The 19,793-nt window shown below is 42.4% G+C and overlaps 1 protein-coding gene across 11 annotated transcripts in view; it reads left to right on the top strand.

Annotated features, from left to right (window-relative positions):
• ELMO1 (engulfment and cell motility 1) overlaps nucleotides 1-19,793 on the top strand; it is a 520,745-nt gene that overhangs the window by 342,824 nt on the left and 158,128 nt on the right. The window lies entirely within an intron of this gene.

Genomic DNA, 19,793 nt, shown 5'->3' with positions numbered 1-19,793 from the left:
TTCCAGCCCCATTCTTGCATCTGCTCTGAAAAAGAAGGAAAAACCAAAAAAACAAACAAAAAAAACCCCCAGCCTTTCACAGCCAAAATGCATGGCTCTCCTTTGTGGACTTTGTTCTGATTTTTAATAATTCCCTGGAACTCAGCTCAATTACCACGTATGATACCAGAACATCTTTGAAGATACTTTTTATACATTTTCTCCTTTGATTTTCTCAGCTATGTGAGGCTGTGAGAAATTAAGTAATTCACCCAGAAAACATATGTCTGTTCCGTATTGGAGAGTGGACCATTACTTAAGCCTGTGAACAGTCGGCTTGCTTTCTTTTACACCAGGCTGCAGTGTAATTCAGGGAGTTACTCCCTAACTGTTTACACCCTTTCTTTATCTTCTGTTGTCTGTATTCTGCACCCCTGAATGTTCTGGATCACCCACCCCTTCCTGCCTTGGGCCCTGAATAGTTTTTCTCTGTGTCCCCTGGGTGTTCTCTTGGCTTCTGGAGAATCAAGGCTGATTATCTTGGATGCAGGTATTCCTACCTGGTGGTGAGAAAAATGGCCTCACAGTTCCTCATGCAGATTCTGTATTCTGATAGGAACCGCTGGCATCGGCATCAAAGACAGTGCCTTTGCCTCATTTCCTTGTACACACAACAGCGCCGGATCATTATGCCCTGACCCTCGGAAATGAGCATTCCGGCCTTGGCTGTAGGGTGCTAACTTGCTCAAAAGTTATAATCTAGTCTCTGGTTTTTCCCTCCCAAACGCATGTTCTAGACATTGTTTTCGCTTCATTTTCACCCAACATTCATGATAACAAAGCTCTGTTTTCATAGAGCACTTTTCTCCTAAAGAATTTTAAGTGCTTTGAACATTATCCATCCTTGCAGTGTGCCTCCGAGGTAAGTGGGTGGTAGTATTTTTATCGCTTTCTATTAAAGCAGAGGCAGAATTCACTGCACCAGGATCCCCTGGAAAGCAGAGCTTTCTGGACCCAGTGAGTCTCTGCTCTGTTTCATTTATTGGCCACCATAAACCTGCTCCTGATAGAACTGTGCACAGAAGCATCTTTGCAGGCAGACTTACATGCATTTAAATGGCTTCCAAGAGACGTTGATTATGGAATTTGGAGCCTGAATGTAAGCAGAATTTGAAATGAGCCCGACTGGGAAATTGTTCTGAAAGAAAAACACATTCAGAACTATGAATTAGATGCTACCCACCCTTAAGTCCAATTCAAATGTGAATTTCTCTAAGAAAATAAACCCATCTTCCCCTGGATTTCTCATAACCCTTCGCATGTTCTTCCTTTGTGGTGTGTAACTCAGCGTCTCTCACTCTTCTGCCCTTCAGTGCACAGCCTGTGCCTGAGTCGCCGAAGCAAATAGCCCCTGCAAGTGTTTCCTGGAATGGAACGAAAGGAATTAACCTCTGTTGTTCACCGCCATGGTGGAACCTTCAGCTTCTTCCACCGGCAGCTCTGGAGTGCCCTAGATGAGATCCAGAAGATGGCACTCATTTGACTGTCCTCTCGCTCCACTTCACGTTCACTGCTTGGCCACAGATGATGCTGGATGTCTCTCTCCTTGGTCAAGCGTTTGTATGTATCTTGGTAACCTAACCAAGAGCAAACATCCAGCCCAACAGCAGCTCTGGGAGACCAGCTTTAGGAGCCAGCCCTGCAGAAGGGCTCAGGGCAGTGCCTTCACCTCTTAGAGCGCTCCTGCTCCCCACTGACGACAGAGCAGAGCGAGGCTGGCCAGCTACCGGCCTCTCAGGAACGGTGTGAGCCTCAGCCAGGCCGGGCCAGTAGAGTATCTGCTGCTCTGATGAAAGGCCCTTAAAGCAGAGTTGCTTGTTAAAAATAAATAATGCCAATTCCCGAGCTGCCCCTGGCTCCCTTAGATGTTTCTAAGAGGTGCCCATGAAGCCCGCAAACCATCAGTAATGAAAAGGAAGGGAGAGCACGTTCTTTTTGTCATAACAGTGAACTGTGAGTCATGTCTCCTAACTCGTCGCGAACATACAAAGGAAGCCAATCAGTGGGGTGCACCCTAATAGGATGTTTCTCCAGTGACTCAGGCAGGCCTGGAATGAGGAGCAGCCTGAATCAAGCCAAACAAGTATATTTTTAAATATGGGAGGGCGCGCTTCCTGGTACAACATGATGATGATTCCTACACACTCACATGCTTATTTTAGCCCAGGCACTGAAATGTGTGGGCATGGTCTCTGCAGAGCCTTCTCCCCTGGTCATGTTTTGTTTTGTCGGTGGAGAGGGGTGTTTGGTGGTTAACAGGCACAGGCAAGAATATGTTGCAGTGCAAAACCTCAGTGTAAGGAGATAAGGATTTTTGTATGTTGTGGCTTCCGTCACTTTGGGCCATCAGAAAAGAACCGCTTCCCAAAAAGAAAAGAAAAGAACCGTGCACTCCCCAAACATTTTTTTAAAGACCTGAGTACTGAGGATTCAAAGACAGGGAAGGCATGGTCCCGAGTCCCCAGGATCTTAGAATTCCTCTGGAGAGACACAAAAGCAGACAGAATTGGAAAATTGGCCCAGGGTGAGAGGGAGATGCTTAGAAGTGTCAGCCTCTAGGATATAGGAAGCATTCCATAAAGGTGCTGACCACCGCATCAGATCTTCAAGACCCGTGGGAATTATCGCTGAGAAGGGGAGTGGGTTGAGGAAGGGTGTTGAAGTCATATGTTGGCATCTGGAGGTCTTGCAAATAGTGGATTTGGTCTTTTTGTTCGTACTATGTTTAAGTGCTTTTCTCCCTCTCCCCCAATAAATGCATTCTGGAAGTTTTATTTTTATTTTTATTTTTTTAAAGATTTTATTTATTTATTTGACAGAGAGGGATCACAAGTAGGCAGAGAGGCAGGCAGAGAGAGAGGAAGGGAAGCAGGCTCCCCACCGAGCAGAGAGCCTGATGCGGGACTCGATCCCAGGACCCTGAGATCATGACCTGAGCCGAAGGCAACGGCTTAACCCACTGAGCCACCCAGGCACCCTGGAAGTTTTATTTTTAAAAACTTGCCCTGAAATTGGCTTCTTCAGGGTGAGGCATGGTCCACATTTTTTAAGGATCTTGGACTTTATCTGAGGTATTTTAAGCAGAATGGCTTAATTATGTTCACTATGAAAAAGCACTAGTAAAATTAAAGTCTAGTCATTGCCATATCTGTGTCTTGCTATGGCTGTGACTCAACCTGAACAAACTCTGTATGCAGGCCAGAGAGGAAAACAGATGCGTCTTGAGGGTGGGAGACCATTTTGAAGTCTTCTGTGATAATCTGCGAGATAAGCACTTGAGCCAAGACAGGAGGAAATATGTTTAGTCTGAGAGAGAGTCAACGCTGACCTGGACAGCCAAGTAGATGAGTAGCTGAGGTGGAAAACCCTATAAATTTGGATAATGAGTTCAATTTGGGTCCCTTTGATTTTGAGGTGACTAAGGGAGACTTGTCCAGTAAGGATCTGGTTGTCTGGAGCTCAGGGGAAAGACATGGGCTTGAAGTGGGGATTTGGTAGCTGTGAGCATGGAGTTTGCAGGACTAGATGAGTTTTGTTAGGGCAAGAATGAAGAGTGAGAAGAGAAAGATGAGAACAGAAGTTTGGGTAGAAAGGAAGCCTGAAAACCAAGAACGAGTCTGTGAAGGAGATGAGGGAGATCAGTGGGATTAGGAAGAAGAGCAGTTACCTAGTGCTAGTGCTAGTGCTAGTGGGCGGTTGTTATGTTTTTCCCTTGAAGATCCTCATGGTTGTTGGATAAGTTTGGAGGCATTCATGAAGCCACCTGCATATATCCATGCTAGATACAATGTCTTTCTTAGCAGGAAACATGGCGCCATATTGGATATCTTATGGTACATTCTAGTGACCATGGGAGATGTTCTGGTCACTTATGTATATGAGAATAGCAGTAATAATAAAAATGGTCTCTGTTTTTAGAAAGTTGGGAAAATTTTTATAAAATGGAAGTTCCTGAATGCATTTGTCAGGGGAGAGGGAAAGAACTCTTTCAAAAATATCAAGAACAAAATTGAATGACCAAAAAAATAACTGTCCACAAAGAATGAGAATTAAAGTGTCTGAGAGCATTAACTTTTATTTCATATAGAAGGAAGGGCTGGGAATTTCCAACAGAATCTTCCTACTGAGACTAACAGCACCTTATTTTTAGTCTTACCCTTACTTAGGTTTTCATTAAGATACATCCTTATCTAAAATGACCTCTTTTTGGTGAGGGTTTAAAAAGAAAGAAAGAGAGAAAAAGATGATGGCCAAGAAGCTGGAGGCCAAAAGAACTCTCACTGAATTTGGTTTAAGGCTAACTCAACTGGAGGCAAAGTCTGCAATTGGAAAGCAACCACCCCAAAATATAGGGATATTAGAGAAACTGCAGGGATTAATTACCATTATATGTCAGCCAGACCGGGTGGGGGAAGGGGAGTAGCAGATATTCAGTATAAGAAGAATTTAGATAACTAATGAGGGGTTAAAATATATCTTCACCTGTCAATTTAAGACTGAATTCTTCAGAAATACATGCTTCTAAGACAGTATCTATTCACGCATCCATTCCAATGGTCCAGGGATAAGAAACCAATGTTCAATTCACAGGAATCCTAATTAGTCCACAGTGTTGTGTAGAATGGAAAAAATAATAATAATCTCATTAAAACAATAACAAGAGCATAAACCTAATTTTACTAGTTCTTTTTAATAGGGAAAATCATTTTTACCAACTACAAAACCAGAGTCACTTCCAGGATATTACGCTCAAGACAAGAAGATACGCTCTGTGAGCACATCCTAGGGAATATATGCCATGTTCCACTCAAATTCATGTTGCAAGATATCACCAAAACCCTGACAGCTGGTTTTTTGTTTGTTTGTTTTTGAGCCTGTTTCCATGAAATAGATTTGGTCCTAACATAATCTTTTTTGAAAAAGAAATCAGAGTGCGTGGGATTTTTTTTGATGAGTAGAAGTGCTATAATTTGGCTTTTTATTGATGAGAGAGATTCTAAAATCAGACACTGTGGATGTGTGTGATCGGTCAGAGGGGCCTGGTGGTCTCAGTATGTGAACTCTGGGCAAATTCTTACCTAACTATGTAATGGTTGGTACAGCAGCAGTACAAGTATGTAGTTAAAAAGCTACCGGGGCAAGGAGACCTACAAATGAGTGCACTGGTTATCCACACATTGATTCAGAGCACAGTCTCTGCAGGCCAATGGCCTCCTACAAGCACATTCTAGCTGTGTGACCTTGGACAAATTTCTTAGCCTCTCTGAGCCTTGGTTTCCTCACCTGTGACAGATGAAAGCTAAACGTGGCTTATGTTTAATTCTCATATAATGAAATCATTTAATAATTTTAAAGCACTGAGGACAGTGGCTTGTATATATTAAGCACTATATAATTGTTTGATGAAGAAAAAGATTGGTCTCACTAGTCTGATTTCTTAATCTTTCAGGATATTAGCCTGCATTAAAAGAGATAAATTTTATATCTTCTTTATTAGGATGAGGATCTATTAAGCCAATGAGCAAATAAATGTCCCTGAAATTAAGAGTCTACAAATTGTTGATTTTCCCCCAGCATTAAAACAGTGGTGTTTCTATGGGAATACATGTCTTTCTTGGATAAATTGGTAAAAGCAATACTCTTACCAACTCTAAGAATCACATATCCAAAAATTATCTTCATTAGCAGGACCAAGTCCTCATTAAAATGGTGGGTCTGCGGGGCACCTGGGTGGCTCAGTGGGTTAAAGCCTCTGCCTTCGGCCCAGGTCATGATCCCGGGGTCCTGGGATCGAGCCCCACATCGGGCTCTCTGCTCAGGGGGGAGCCTGCTTCCGTTCCTCTCTCTCTCTCTGCCTGCTTCTCTGCCTACTTGTGATCCCTGACTGTCAAATAAATAAATAAAATCTTAAAAAAAAAATGGTGGGTCTGAGAGGAAGAAATGGAATTAAATTTGTTGTTAAAGCACAGCAAATAGGCGTTCTAGAAAGTAGTTGCTTTCTGCTTTGAAGATCATCTGTGGAGGGAACTCGCTGCTCAGTGAGCAGCAGGAGAACAAGGACTCTGGACCCAAACCACTGCAGACCCTCGCTCTGCCTCCTGTTAGCTCCGTGAACCACGCCGTCCTGCTCCTCTGTGCCTCAGTTTCTTCATCTGCACAGGGGGCTGGTAAGAGCGGCACCTGCCTCATGGAATTGTTTTGATGATTAAATCAGAAAAACCCTCCGGAGCTTAGAAGAGTTCTTGGTACATGCTCGTTGGGATAGTGTCAGTAAGTAACACCCTTTCTCAAGGCTGCGTCTTGTTACTCAGTTATGTCCTTTGCAAGTTTTCCAGCCAGTGGTTTCTGGTTTGATAGGTAATGCCTTATCCTTTAGTTTCCTCATTTTTGGTAGATCTCAGCTTAGCACCTGTGTGAAGCTTGACCTTTCCCTAAATTATTATGGCGATGGTTGAGAATACACTTGGGGCCTGGTGTTCTGTTGGTATCCTGAGGGCCTCGCCGTCGCTCCACACAGACCTGCTCACATAATCCTGGCCAGGAGAGAGGTGTGCCTCTTATCCCCCTGTCTTGTTTAAGAGGACTGAACGGAACTATATATAGGCAGAAATATTAGGGACTTAACTCTGTTTTTGTTCACTGATGTAAATCTCCAGCCTCTCAAATCCCACACTGGCAAAGGCATGACTGTCCATGGATTTTTCCCTTAATATCCCCCCATATCTCCCTTAATTTCAGCTCCCAGTGTGAATGCATTGTTCACATTGTCATGCTATCCTTAAGGCCATAGGCTCCTGGTGACTTGTCCAAGAAGGGCCCAAGATGAGCACTGGGCCCAGTGCTCCTACTCTGAGTGGGGAAGGATGGGGAAGCAAACCCCCTGCCGGGGCCTGGGTGTTGGCAGTCGATCTCCAGAGGAGGGTGATACCTTTGTATTTTGGGAACATCATCAGATTTGGTTTTTTCTGTTGAATTTGTAGGATTAACTTGCTTCCTTCATAATGTTCCTTAGTATTCTTCTAAGAGAACACGTGTCCTTGGGGTTCAGAAAACTGGGGGAAAGGAGGGGGAGGACTGGATCATTTTGCAGGGTGGACTGTTTTAAAGCAGGGGTGAAGCACGTGTGAAGGCTTTTGAGTGCCTTTATCACAGCAGAAGTTTTGAGGCATGTGTTACACAAAGGTGGGGGCACCCCTGCTCTTGTTATTTAAGCAGTGCCCGAAGTGGGGCATGATGGCGGCCATGGGGAAGAAAAGCATGTCCCCGGAGGCCCAAGGAGGGTCATGGAGGAAGGATGCGCAGGCGTGTGTTAGCAGGCGGCTGGCCCTGTGAGAAGCATAAAGAAAGCAGAAGTTCCCAAAGCCTCCTAGTTTTGCAGGCTCATGAGCAAGAGGGGCAATCCAGACAGGTGGAGGAGAAGATTAAAGGTCTGAGGAAGCACAAGGGGAGAGGCCGGTGGGCCAGGCTTGAGTGAAATGCCTTTAGCAAAGGGACAGGTTAGGAGGACAACTCAGTGGCCCCGGGAAGAGGGAAACCAAAGAGCTTAACCTGTAGAAATACAAGCTGGGGTGGTTTATATGATAAAGAGATGGAAACTGTGGTTGATTTTAGGGTTCCACCGGAGGTCAGAGAGAAGTTAGAAGGAATGGAGCAGGGTCAGACTGGGGAGTGCTGAATGACTTGCTAGTGCAATTGCATTTTATCCTAATAGCTATCTGTAATCACTGAGATTTTAATGGGAGTCATTTACTGAGCAACAGAGACAAGATAGAATGATGTGATGAAAAAACCTTGGCATGTCCTCTTTCCTTTATTTTGCATCTATTGGATTCAGGATTACTTATTTTTAGCCCCTTTTGCCAGCTCCCTGGCTCTGGCTAAGACTCTGAGCCTCAGGTCAAGGTGTAATGAACCCATCGTCATGTGATGATACATACAGTTTTGCTAGGTTTTCAATGAGGCAAATCCCAGCTTCTCCTGAGTCTGCCTATATCCCAGCATAACCTTTGAGTGCCCATCTCACATGGTTGGACAGGCAATTATTTATATCCGTGCTAAATTTGCTGTGTGACAGGCTCTTAATGTGCCACTTCTCAGAATAATTTTCCTTATAAAGGAAGTTTTAACAAAGGCATGCAGAAATTTGCTTCTTGTGATGCTCTTCTTTGCCCCGCCTTGGATTATTTACCACCCAACTAGAATTTTCTTCTGTCCCGATCTTCCATTGTACCCTCCCAATGCTCCAGCCACACCACCCCCAGAAGGTAGGTAAAATATAGTTAGCAAGGTAAATGTGCTTCACCCTTAGTTTTTTGCACTGCTAACTCACACTGCAAACCTGATACTCCTTTGCAAAGAATTCCTTTTTCTTTTTTTCTGCTCTTTTTTTTTTTTTTTCTTTTTGGGCCAAGAAAGAGCTCTTTCATAGACCTGTCAGTAGATCCGGAAACCATTAGTTTGCCAACAGATCAGGTGATAAGGCGTCAAGGATCCAAGTTCCATTTTCCTGCATGTCTTAGTTGTTTCAGCCAGAGGACAAAGGAAAAGCTCAAATGCAGAGCTTATCAGCAAGTCCATTTTATAATTATAAGCAAACTTCCAGGGGCCACTTAGCTTACTCTTATCAGAAATCTTAATTTAATGGAATTTCTGCACATTTCATCTTTTTGCTAAATATCTCACAAGAGGACGATATGGTTGCTCTGTAGCTTTCCAGAGGAACTGAGTACCTTCACGAAGGGAGCTTCAAGTAAATAAGATCTCACCACAAGCTAAACCTTGTGTTCAATTCAACATTTGGAAGGGAAAATTACACACTGTATCTGTATTCTGCACAAGGTCTTATGGTTAATATTTATTGAGTGCTTATTATATGCCAGGCACTGTGCTAAGTGTTTTATGGGAATCCTGACGCAATCTTCACTCAGTCGTACAGGCTATGAGTTACTGTTATTATCCTCATAATAAGGGACTTCGAGACATTAAAGAGCTTGGCTGGGATACGCAGTTAAGATGCAGAGGGAGGATTCTAGCCCCAGCCCTAACACCAGAATTGACACTCCTCGTCACTTAGCTCTAACATTTTTATCTGGTTTACCACTCATCCTTAATGTACTAAAATATCAAGTAAATGGATTCCAGAATAAGAGGAATCTTCAAATTACCTGAACATTAATTCCATTAAAAAGAGAAAAAGTAGAGTAAGAAAGGAGAAGGGAACGTGTTGTTTTATCATGCTCCTATTTAAACTGCTTTAATGGCTTCTCACTGTAGGAAGAATAAAGCCTGAACTTTCAGTGTGGTCTTGTCTCCAGAGAGTTGGATAATCTGATTCCTACCTACTCCTGCAGCCCTAACTTTTACTCATCTACCTTTGCTCATGAGCTCCAGGTCCTTTGGATAATGAGTGGCAGAGCTGGGATCCAGGCTTAGACAGATTGGCTCCAGGGCTGTGCTATCTTAACACCTTGCTAGCTGGGTGGATGGACAGGTGGACATGCACATGGATGGATGGATGGATGGATGGATGGATGGATGGAAAGAAGGAAGGAAGGTGAATGAATGAATGAATGAATGGGTGAAGGAAGGGAGGGAGGAAGGAAACTCATTTACAAGAAAGCTGTGACTCTTCTTAGAGTTCATACACAACCAGTCAAATCTATCCAAGCTTTTCCATCAGGATCTGCAGTACTCTTCAGTGAGGTCAGGATCCTCATCTGCAGAAGAAAATGCAAGCATATACTTATCCAGCCAACAGACGAAATTATACTAAAGTCCAGGTATGGAGAGGTGCACCTGACCAACTTTAGAACTGATACCTTAAGTAACTGGACTAAGATGCCTAAACAGGTTACATGCTTCTTTACCCAGCTAGTCAACCTGGCTGAGTAAAAAGCCAAATTCCTGTTTCCAGAGGTGATGGGTAGAGCAAACAGCACTGCTTTTGAAAAGCCCATCTAAATCATCTGCTATAGTTCTACTCTAAAACATTACTGTCCCTTTTTGATCACCCAGAAAGCTCATATTCCACTTTAAAAAAAAAAAAGATTTTATTTATTTATTTGACAGACAGAGATCAGAAGTAGGCAGAGAGGCAGGCAGAGAGAGAGGAAGGGAAGCAGGCTCCCTGCCGAGCAGAGAGCCCGACAAGGGGCTCGATCCCAGGACCCTGGGATCATGACCTGAGCCGAAGGCAGAGGCCTCAACCCACTGAGCCACCCAGGCGCCCCCATATTCCACTTTTTAAAGTTAACTTTTTATGTAAGTGTAACTTAAATGCATAGAAGTGTTCAAATCCTTAAAGTGCAACAAAGCTCAATGAATTTTCCAACCACCAACTAACTATCCACTTAGTTACTTTCCATCTAGATCAAGACAGAGCATATTATACAGCCATCAGAGACCCTTCTGGGGTCTCTATAGCCCTTCCTTTTTTCTGTCTGTAATTTTTTTCTGTAATCTTTCTGTAATTTTTTTCTGTCTCAGAAGAATGAAAGCCTGTTTCCACTATGATAGATGAATTTTGCCTGTTTTGGACTTTAGATAAATAGGACCATATAGTACAATCTCTTTTGTCTAGGGCTCTTTTTGTTCAACATTCTGTCTTCAATTCATGCATGTTATTGTGTATAGCATATTTAAAAAAAATCATTTCTTTATAGTAACTATGCTGCTATAGGAATAAGCTATAATTTATCTAAACTCTTAGATGGACATTTGGTTTTTTTGAGTTTGGAACTATAACAAACAGTGCTGCTCTGGACTTTCTTATATATTTCCTTTGGAGTGCATATGTATGCATTCCTGTAGGGTTTACATGTTTGGGTAAAATCGCCATGTCACACAGTATGACTGTTGTGGTCTAACTAAATACTAACTTGGTTTTCAAAGTGGTTGAGCCAGTTTACACTTGCATCAACAATGTGTTACAGTTCCATTTGTCCTTCATTTTTATCCACACTTAGGGTTTTCTGTCTTTTCACTGCAGCCATTCTGGTCTATCTCTGAAAGTATCTCATTGTTTAGACTTACATTTTCCTGGTGACTAAAAAAGCTGAGTATTTTTTCATGTGTTTATTGGCCACTTAGATATTCTATTGTATGGAGTGCCTAATATACATTTTGCCCATTTTTTAAATTGAGTTGTCTCTCTTTTTCTTAATTGACTTTAAGGGGTATTTATATATGTTGGGTAACAGTTCTTTGTCTGTTAATGTTGCAGGTTTTTCTCTTACTCTGTGGTTGCCATCCTATTATATCTTTTGATAAATAGGAGTTCTTAATTTTAATATAAACCAAGCAAACATTTTCATTCACATAAATGATTTTTTTTTTTTTGGTCCTGTTTAAGTAAACTTTGCTCACCTCAAGATCATGATTATATTATTCTATATTATCTGGAAGCTTCATTGTTTTTCCTTTCACATTCAGAACTGTAATCCACTTAGAGTTGATATGTAGATGGTGTGAGGTAGGGAGTCATGATTTATTTTTTCCAGATGTGTATACAGTTCGCCCAGCACAGGGTTTTGAAAATCCATTGTAGTGTCACTTTTGTCATATGTCTAGTAACTGTATATTACAGGTCTGTATATGGTTTATATTCCATTCCATTGTTCTGTTTTTTCATCCGTAGACTAATATCAAGGGTAGAATGGCTGTGTCCTAGCAATTACTGTTTTTAATTACTGTAGTTTCAAAATGTCTTTGCATCTGAAAGTATAATTTCTTCAAATCTGTTATTTTAGCTACATACAGTAATAACTATTTTGCTATTACATCTGGTAACAACCGATATTCATTAGGTGCTTATTTTATTTCAGTTATATTGAATCATATATTGCTATACCTTTAATCCTAACAGCAATCTGATGAGATAGGAGGCATTGTCCTTTTTTTTTTTTTTTTTTTTTTTTAAACGAGGAAAATGGGGTCCGGGGGAGGTATAATTTGATCAAGGTCACATTGCTATTAAGTAGTAAGACCAAGTTTTGCAGCTGGGCCAACCTTGCTCCTGAGATTCTGCTCTTTTATTAACACACATTGTTTTCCCTGGGATAGGCCTCAGCTCCCTCTTGCTGAATTGGCTGTCCTTTGGTGCTAGAGTGTGATTTTCAATCCTAACACTATAGCTGGTATTTTTTTTTTCCCCTCTCTCCATGTCCTTAAAAAAGGCCCATAGGGAAGGTGAACAATAAAGCATTGGATTAGCTACTGTGTGTCTTTTCAGTGTGGATTTCATACTATTTTTAGGCATGATAGAGGATAGAAAAGAATTCTAGAGTTCTGTTAAACCAGGCTTTGGGAGCTGGAAAGAACTGAGCAGGTTTCAAGCGTCTGATCCCCTGTCCTGAAATAGTCAGGGTGATAGCCTTTCTATCGGTGAAACTCCGCAGTGGCTGGGGAACTTCAGATTCTTTGCCCTCACTCTCCTCTTTTCACCTTTCCCACCTACAAAAGGTTCTGAACTTTCGGCATCTTCCCACACAGTACCAAGCCCCCAAAACCAAGCCATGAAAGAATATCAGGTCTAAAAATAGAAAATTCAAAGGCTACAGGGGTTAAGATTTTATGCAAAGGTAGAAAGGTATAAGTATACATTTGTATCTGAGAATTCATAAATATATTATCTAGACTGACCCTAGAGCCACAAATAATTCTGATTTGAATTTCCATGCTGGGGATAACTAGTAAGATTTTATAACCAGCCTGGCAGTTTTCATGTATTAAACGCTTTTGTGTGTATATGATTTATTCCCTTCTTCCTGCAGCTCATAATTTTAAAAGAAGTGCCTTTAAACCAGTACTTATTTCTTTTTGGTAAAAATAATCAGAATTTGCCTAGTGCTTCCCAAATCTGTGTCCCTCTGGTCACCTACAAATGGGTTCACAGTCTCTTCGAGCATGACAGGTGTCATAGAAAGCATGGAGCAGAGCTTTCCAGCATCTCAAAAATTCTATATATCTTACAAAATTCCTGTAAAATAGCAGAAATTGTGTGCATTTGCCTGGGTCATCTTGTCATTCTCGCTATAGTCAGGTAATTTTCTTATGTAATGGTCTGCATTAGGTGATATTAATAGGTTAGAGGGTATAAAACTATCTAACAATTTTCTTATAAAGACAAAATAAGTACTAGAATAAGTACTAGCTCATTGAATATTTTCCAAGCCTAGCAAATGCCATTGTTTTGTAGTTTCAAAGTTTTTATTTAAATTCCTGTGAGTTAAGCAAATGCCATTTTGATGCCTTAACACCCTAAACAAAATGTGTAGCCATCCTGTCCTTCAAAGAAATAATAATTAAGGAAATAATTCTAAGTTCAGTACAGGTGCAAACTGCAGGTTGTATAATTGTTGTTGGGCATTAGGGAGTTGAAAATATATTATCTGGTTGTGCATGGATGTGTGTGTGTGTGTATAGTCTGAGAATTTTTGACTCGGGGGGGAACTTTACCAGCCCGTCTCATTTACAGGTAAGAAATCTGGATCCCAAGGAGCTGAGATGACCTTCTGAAGGTTATGAGCTGCGCTGTAACCCATTCTCTGTACTCCACTTTCATTGTTTTCTCGTTACACTGCAGTAGGTCTTGTTCTCTGAGACTCCAGTGACGATCCCTGCCTCATCTCGCATTATCTGATGGAAAATAGGAACAAATCTACTTTGAAAGGCAAAGTGTGACAAAAGTGTACAGCATTCTTATTTTTATTTTTAACATATGTACATGGATTATAGCTGCTTTCAAAGCTGGCCTATTTATAAATGAATTCAGTGTCAGCAAATTAATAAGAACCCATTTTACCCTCAGCCCTGAAAATACCTTCGTATTCCAGACTTTGAAACACCATTACATTGATTCTTTTTTACAAAGTAGAATCTCATTGTGTTAAAAATAGTGTGCTTAAAAACAATTTGGTTTTTGAAAAGTCTTACTATTTTTGTCCCATTGAAAGTCTCTCTGTAAATTTCATTTATAAAATCATTGCCTAGTAATTCAACGTTCTTTCTCGTTAGTGTTTTATTTTTAAAAAAGCAGTAATAGCCCTCACCCTCTGTGTTTTTGTTTGTTTGTTTAAGCCTCTGAATGAAGGACCTCATTCTTGAGGCGAGGTGGACTGGCCTGGGATCCACTTGATCCCCGGGAAACATAAGCTATTCTGTAGCCTCGCCCCTGCATTGGGCTTGCTTCTTATAGTCACCATTTCCAGTGAATCTACTGTTGTTGTCCCCAGTTAATAGACGAAGGAATGAGGTATTGACTGGTGAAATGACTCACCCAGGTGGCTCAGCAGTTGTGGAAGAACCAGGATTTGAACCTGGCCATCTGGCTCCCAATGTCTTCACCTCCTTTCTGCCATCACGAACTCTTGGGCAATCCGTTTTTGCCTTTCTCACTGCTCTTCACTACAAAGAGAGGAGAGCAGATGAGACAGTCTGGATGGGCTCTTCCTGCTTGGTAATTCTCAATCTTGAATACCTACAATCTGAACATTGTAGAAAAAAAAATATATTCATATTTAATGCTTTTTCCTTGCCTCTAATACTGGAACATCCTTAAAACAAGGAGTCGTGAATCCCAAAGTACATCAGAATCTTTTCATTGTTTCCCGTGTAACATGTCAAGGAACAAACTTTTTGATTTATTCTTACTGAAGTGCAGTTGACATATAATATTGTATTAATTTCAGATGTACAACATAGTGAGTCAACATTTATATACATTACAAAGTGATCACCATGATAAATCTAGCTACCATCTGTCACCATACAAAGTTGTGACATATTATTAACTTTATTCCCTGTGCTGTACATTGCATCCCTGTGTCTTATTTATTTTACAACTGGGAGATGTTTGCCTATTCCTCACTGCAAAGGATGAGTCTTTTGAAGAAGTTTAGGATAGGGCTCCTGGGTAGCTCAGTCATTGATGCATCTGCCTTCGGCTCAAGTCATGATCCCGGGGTCCTGGGATCGAGCCCTGCATCAGGCTCCCTGCTCGACGGAGAGCCTGCTTCTCCCTCTCCTTCTGCCTGCTGCTCCCTGCCTTTTGCTCTCTCTCTCACTCTCTCTCAAATAAATCAATAAAGTCTTAAAAAAAAAATAAAGAATGTGAGGGTAATGTCATGGAAGTCCCTTCATGTGGAGGGTGTAGACTTGTCTCTGGTGAGGAAATGCTGGGGTTGCTTACATGCGATAGCATGTGACTTACTGCTGTGACTTAGTGCACACAGCAAGTGACTTAATTTCACTATTCTTGGTGTCCTCCTCTGTGAAATGCGGATGGTAACAGGAACTTTGCTATTACTGAGGATTCAGAGTTGCGACAGGCGAAGTTCTTACAACAGTGGCCTGCATCCAGCTTCTGGTAATTGCTGGCTAAGTACTGTTCTGATAGCTCAGCTCCTCTGGTCACCTTTATTCCTCATGAAACCTCCAGTCAAGCTGTATTTCCCAGTGCTACCATTCCTCACTAGGAACACAGACAGGACTGCTCGTCAGTCTCAGGGGTCGCTCCTGCCATGCACGCGTCCCGATGAGGACTCCATCCTGCCGTTAGCCACGGCCCTTCGTCCCGCTGTTCTTCAGTCCCCGAGGCCTCTGATTTCAAAAACACAAAAGGCAAAGGGAAGTAGGGTACTTCCTCCTGTTTCTTCCTGTGTGACTCCCGTCCCCCCAGCCTCCACCGCTTGCCCTTCCTCCCTCGCCAGAAAGGGGAACGAACTGTGTCCTCCCCTCGTACACTGACTTCTGGGGTCTGGCCCTCCGTCGGGGGACTTTCCCACTGTTTACTTTCTAATGAACCATTAGCAGCCTTTCTCTCACGACCAGTTGAAAAGAGCCTGTGAGATCTGGATATTATTTGGAGGTTTGAAGGAGAGGATGGAAACGTAGATTTAACTGTGTGTCAAGGCCCAGCATCTGCCAGACACTCCGCCCTCTCCAGCCCCAGGAGGTCACTAGTAGTGTATCCTTCCTACTGCTGAGGAAGCTGGGGAGAGCATCCCTGACCCAGTGAGAGCCTGAATCGAAACTCACCTGACTCTGAAACATATGTTCTTTTCATTATGTGACACAGTGGGAAGGAGCCAGGTGCTATTTTTCTCTGAAGACAGTGTTGATCTGCCAGGAATGATGGGTACATGTATACTCAGCATGTGAAATTTCAGCTTTAGGTCTCTACCAGAGACCATTCACCAGATTTTTCCTCTTCCTTTCCTTATCTTCTAGAAATGTTCAAGTCTTTAAGAAGCCACATAGTACACTGATGATGATGATAAAAGGAATATTTAATAGCCACTGTTTACTAAATCCATCTGGGTGCTAGGTATCTTATCACAGACTTTATATACATAAAGCTATATATATATACATAATATATACATATATATACATAAGCTAATTTGATGACAATAAATTTTTAAGTTCATATATTTTACAGATTGGGGGAGTTTTGTTTTCTAACGTTACGTGGTATGCTAATAACTATTACACAGTCCTGCTTCCTCATTCCTGCTTACTCCATGGCCTCCCATAATCCTGAGTGTGTGTTCTCTTCTGCTAATGTCTCTGTGCTTGCATGAGTTTAAGTTTCCATATCAGTAATTCTGTATGTCTGAGAGTAATGGAAAACCTGAAAACAGTGACTTTAAATCGTAAGCAAGGAATTCCTTAGGAGGTCGGTTCGCGGTCGGTGTGGTGATTTCACAGTGTCCTCTGGAGCTCCTTCTAAGTCTCCGCTCTAGGGGACAGCCCTCACTTTCATGCTGACAGAATGGCTGCAGGAGCTCCAGCCATTGCTGGACAAGAAGTGTTCTGAACTGGAAGAAGTTGAGGCATGAATGCAGAAGCAAAAGGAACAAGACAGTCAAGTGTCCTTCCTCTTTTAAAGGTCTTTTCTGGAAACTCTACCCAGCACTCTCTTTGTATCTATCACTGATTAGGGGTGGGTCATAATGATCACTGTAAGTTATAAGAGAGACTGAGAAATGTACTTCTTTTTGGGTGGATGCACTGTTGCAGTGAACAAAATTATTATTAACATGGAACCTAACCCACTAATTTCTTGAAATAAGTTTAAATAAATTCATCAAGTCACTCTCCCCAGTGACTCTCTAGGGGAAACTTGGAGTATTTCAAGGCTGAGAATATCTTGAGAAGATGAAAGAGTTAGTTCAATAGAAACTTTAACCCGGTAGACTGTGTCTTAGGTATTCAAGAGAGTTGTCAGGAATACAGCTTGACCCAACCCAAGGGAAGGAAAGTAAGGTCCAGAAGAGGAGTGTAACCTGGTGATTTGAATCTTACACCACTTGGACTGGGACTAGTAGGGGGAAAGCAGAGGAATCCTAGATTCTAAATAAACCCTAAGTATTAATAGTTAAGGTCATGTCACTTGTAAGCTTTTACTTCATAAATATCTTCTGTGGATGTAAAAGCAACTCTTTCATATTTGTGATGGCTGGGGAAGGTGCAGTAGAAGCAGCGTTAATTGGGAAACAATCAGGAAACAAATATAACCGGAGAGTGACGGGCTTTGATGATGGGAGTTGGAATCCCAGCTGTACCACTTACAAGCCTTGTGACCAGGGAGCTTGGAGAAGTCACCTAACCTTTCTAAGTCTCCTATTTCTAGTGTAAAAAAAGAAAAGAAAAGAAATAGACGAACTCTTCCTCACTTCTTTAACAACTGACAACGACTTAGAGCCCAGTGCCTGACACAAGGTGGTTGTGGTGGTATTCCTGCTGTTGGTACTGTCACACTGCACAGTGTGTTGTCCAGCAGCAGGGGCTGGCTGTGTACTTGCTGTGAGCCCCTCGGGACGGGGTAGAGGGGTGGGTCAAGATCCCGGTTTCTCTGGAAGGAGCAGTGCGAGAGAATCTGGGAGAGTGGGTGGGGAAGTTAATTCCCAAAGCAGCAGTGACAAGGAAATGTCCTGAGCTCTTGTTAACTAAGGCAGGAAACCTACTGGGTCACCTAAACTGCAGGTTTCAAATGCTCATTTGGGTCCTGCTAAAGAAAGCTCATGATGGAAGGTTTAATTTCTCCACCTTTTACCTTCCTTATATATAAAATGAAGATCAGCATAACGACTACCTCTCAGGTTGTTGTGAGGATAACACCAATAGAGCCCCTCGGTGCATTAATATGTGCCCAATAAATATTCTCTATTGTTCATGATGTTTCTTCACTCCCTCGTCACCCAAGTGAGAGTAGGGCTCCTCGGTCTCAGTTTTGTCTGGTTATCTTGGCTTTAGTAATCCCGTAAAAACTTTAACTAGATCATGAAGTCCACGTATCATCACACTGGGCCCCAAAAGATATTGTGATAATGTGATTAATAACGAGTTCTTGGGTGGCAGTAGTGTTTTAGAGTACTGCCGCGGACTTGTAAATTCCACTGACTTCAGTGCTTAGGAAAGTGAGACTGACAGCTCATTGCCCGGGGCAGCAAACACACAATCCGCCTGTGTTTACGTTCCAAGTTCTTTAAATAGCTTTGTGTCCCAGGTCAGAACTTCACTGTCTCCATTTTACTGCCAGTGACACAGGCTGGGGGTTGGGGTGACATATGTTCTTGCAGCTCATTTCTGAGATGGGAACGGGCTTGACTAGGAACTAGGTGGGGGGGGGGAGGTGGGGAATCAAAGAACAGCCCGTGTTTGTAGAAATGACACACCAACCCTACGTTCCTTACCATCGCCTTGCTTTATGTTTCCGACAACGTCTGTCCTTTTAAAGCACTTTCCTGTTAGTCATGTTATTTGATCCTCTCCAAAACCTATAGAGATGGGCAAGGAGATGTCATTAACATTTTTTTAGTTAAAAAAAAAAAAAATCAAGGCTCAGAAATGTAAAGGGACTTGCTCTTGATTGTCATGGGCTGGACTTGAACCCAAATCCCCTATTCTCAGAACCAAACCTTTCCTGTGTAACTGCACGTTGCTGCTAGCCTGTGTCCTTACCTCATCTGGAAGAAAACAGCATTTATGTATCTTCGTATCTAGCCATCTAGAAGTCTGGAATCCACCAAGATAGAAGAGGCTGGTGCATTGTAGCTTACGGCCCAGCCAGAGTAGAGTGTGTTCCCTTAGGTTTGCTTAGGGCTCACGTGCAGGGGTCTGCACCAGAGGATTCTTTGCAAGTGGAAACAACCACATGGCAGGCACAGGGCTTTCTGCACATACACAAGGTCTTTGCTATAAACCCTGCTCCAGCCCTTCCCCATCCTCCACCCCTGGCCTTGAAATTCTGCCATTTGGAAACTTGAAGACTAATTGGCCTTTAGAGAGATTCCAATTCAAATAGGAATTCTTTACTATACATTAACAGGTTATACTAAAAACAAAACAAAATAAAACTTGGGTACTCTTTTGGGTAGGGGTTGATCACAAAACCTGGCTCCATCCATGGTCCATGAGGCAGGAACCATGAAAGGCATTGTAAAGAGCCCATGAGATGGAGGTACAAGGACTGTGCAAGTGTAAGTGGCGCCCATATCAGAGAAGAGGAGTGTGGCTGGGATCCTGGTCTGGGAAGGAGGAGAGAAGTAGGCATAGCTATAGAGCACGGGACGCTGGCTCTGACCCCGAGAAGCTCTTCAGTGGGGAGACATGAAGGCAGTCTGGCGGATGTCACTGTTAGGTCCAGGACTGGACCATGTGCGACCTCCAGAGCCATTTGGGTTGCTTTGACCTCCAGCCATCTGTGTCTGGGAATGTAAAACAAATGGTTAATGGCATCAGATGGTATATGA

The sequence above is a fragment of the Mustela putorius genome, unplaced genomic scaffold, assembly GCF_011764305.1.
Source record: "Mustela putorius furo isolate JIRA1106 unplaced genomic scaffold, ASM1176430v1.1 tig00003845_pilon_pilon_pilon, whole genome shotgun sequence".
Taxonomy (NCBI): Eukaryota; Metazoa; Chordata; class Mammalia; order Carnivora; family Mustelidae; genus Mustela; species Mustela putorius.
The sequence above is the reverse complement of the archived record's forward strand: the minus strand, read 5'-3'. Positions and strand labels throughout refer to the sequence as shown.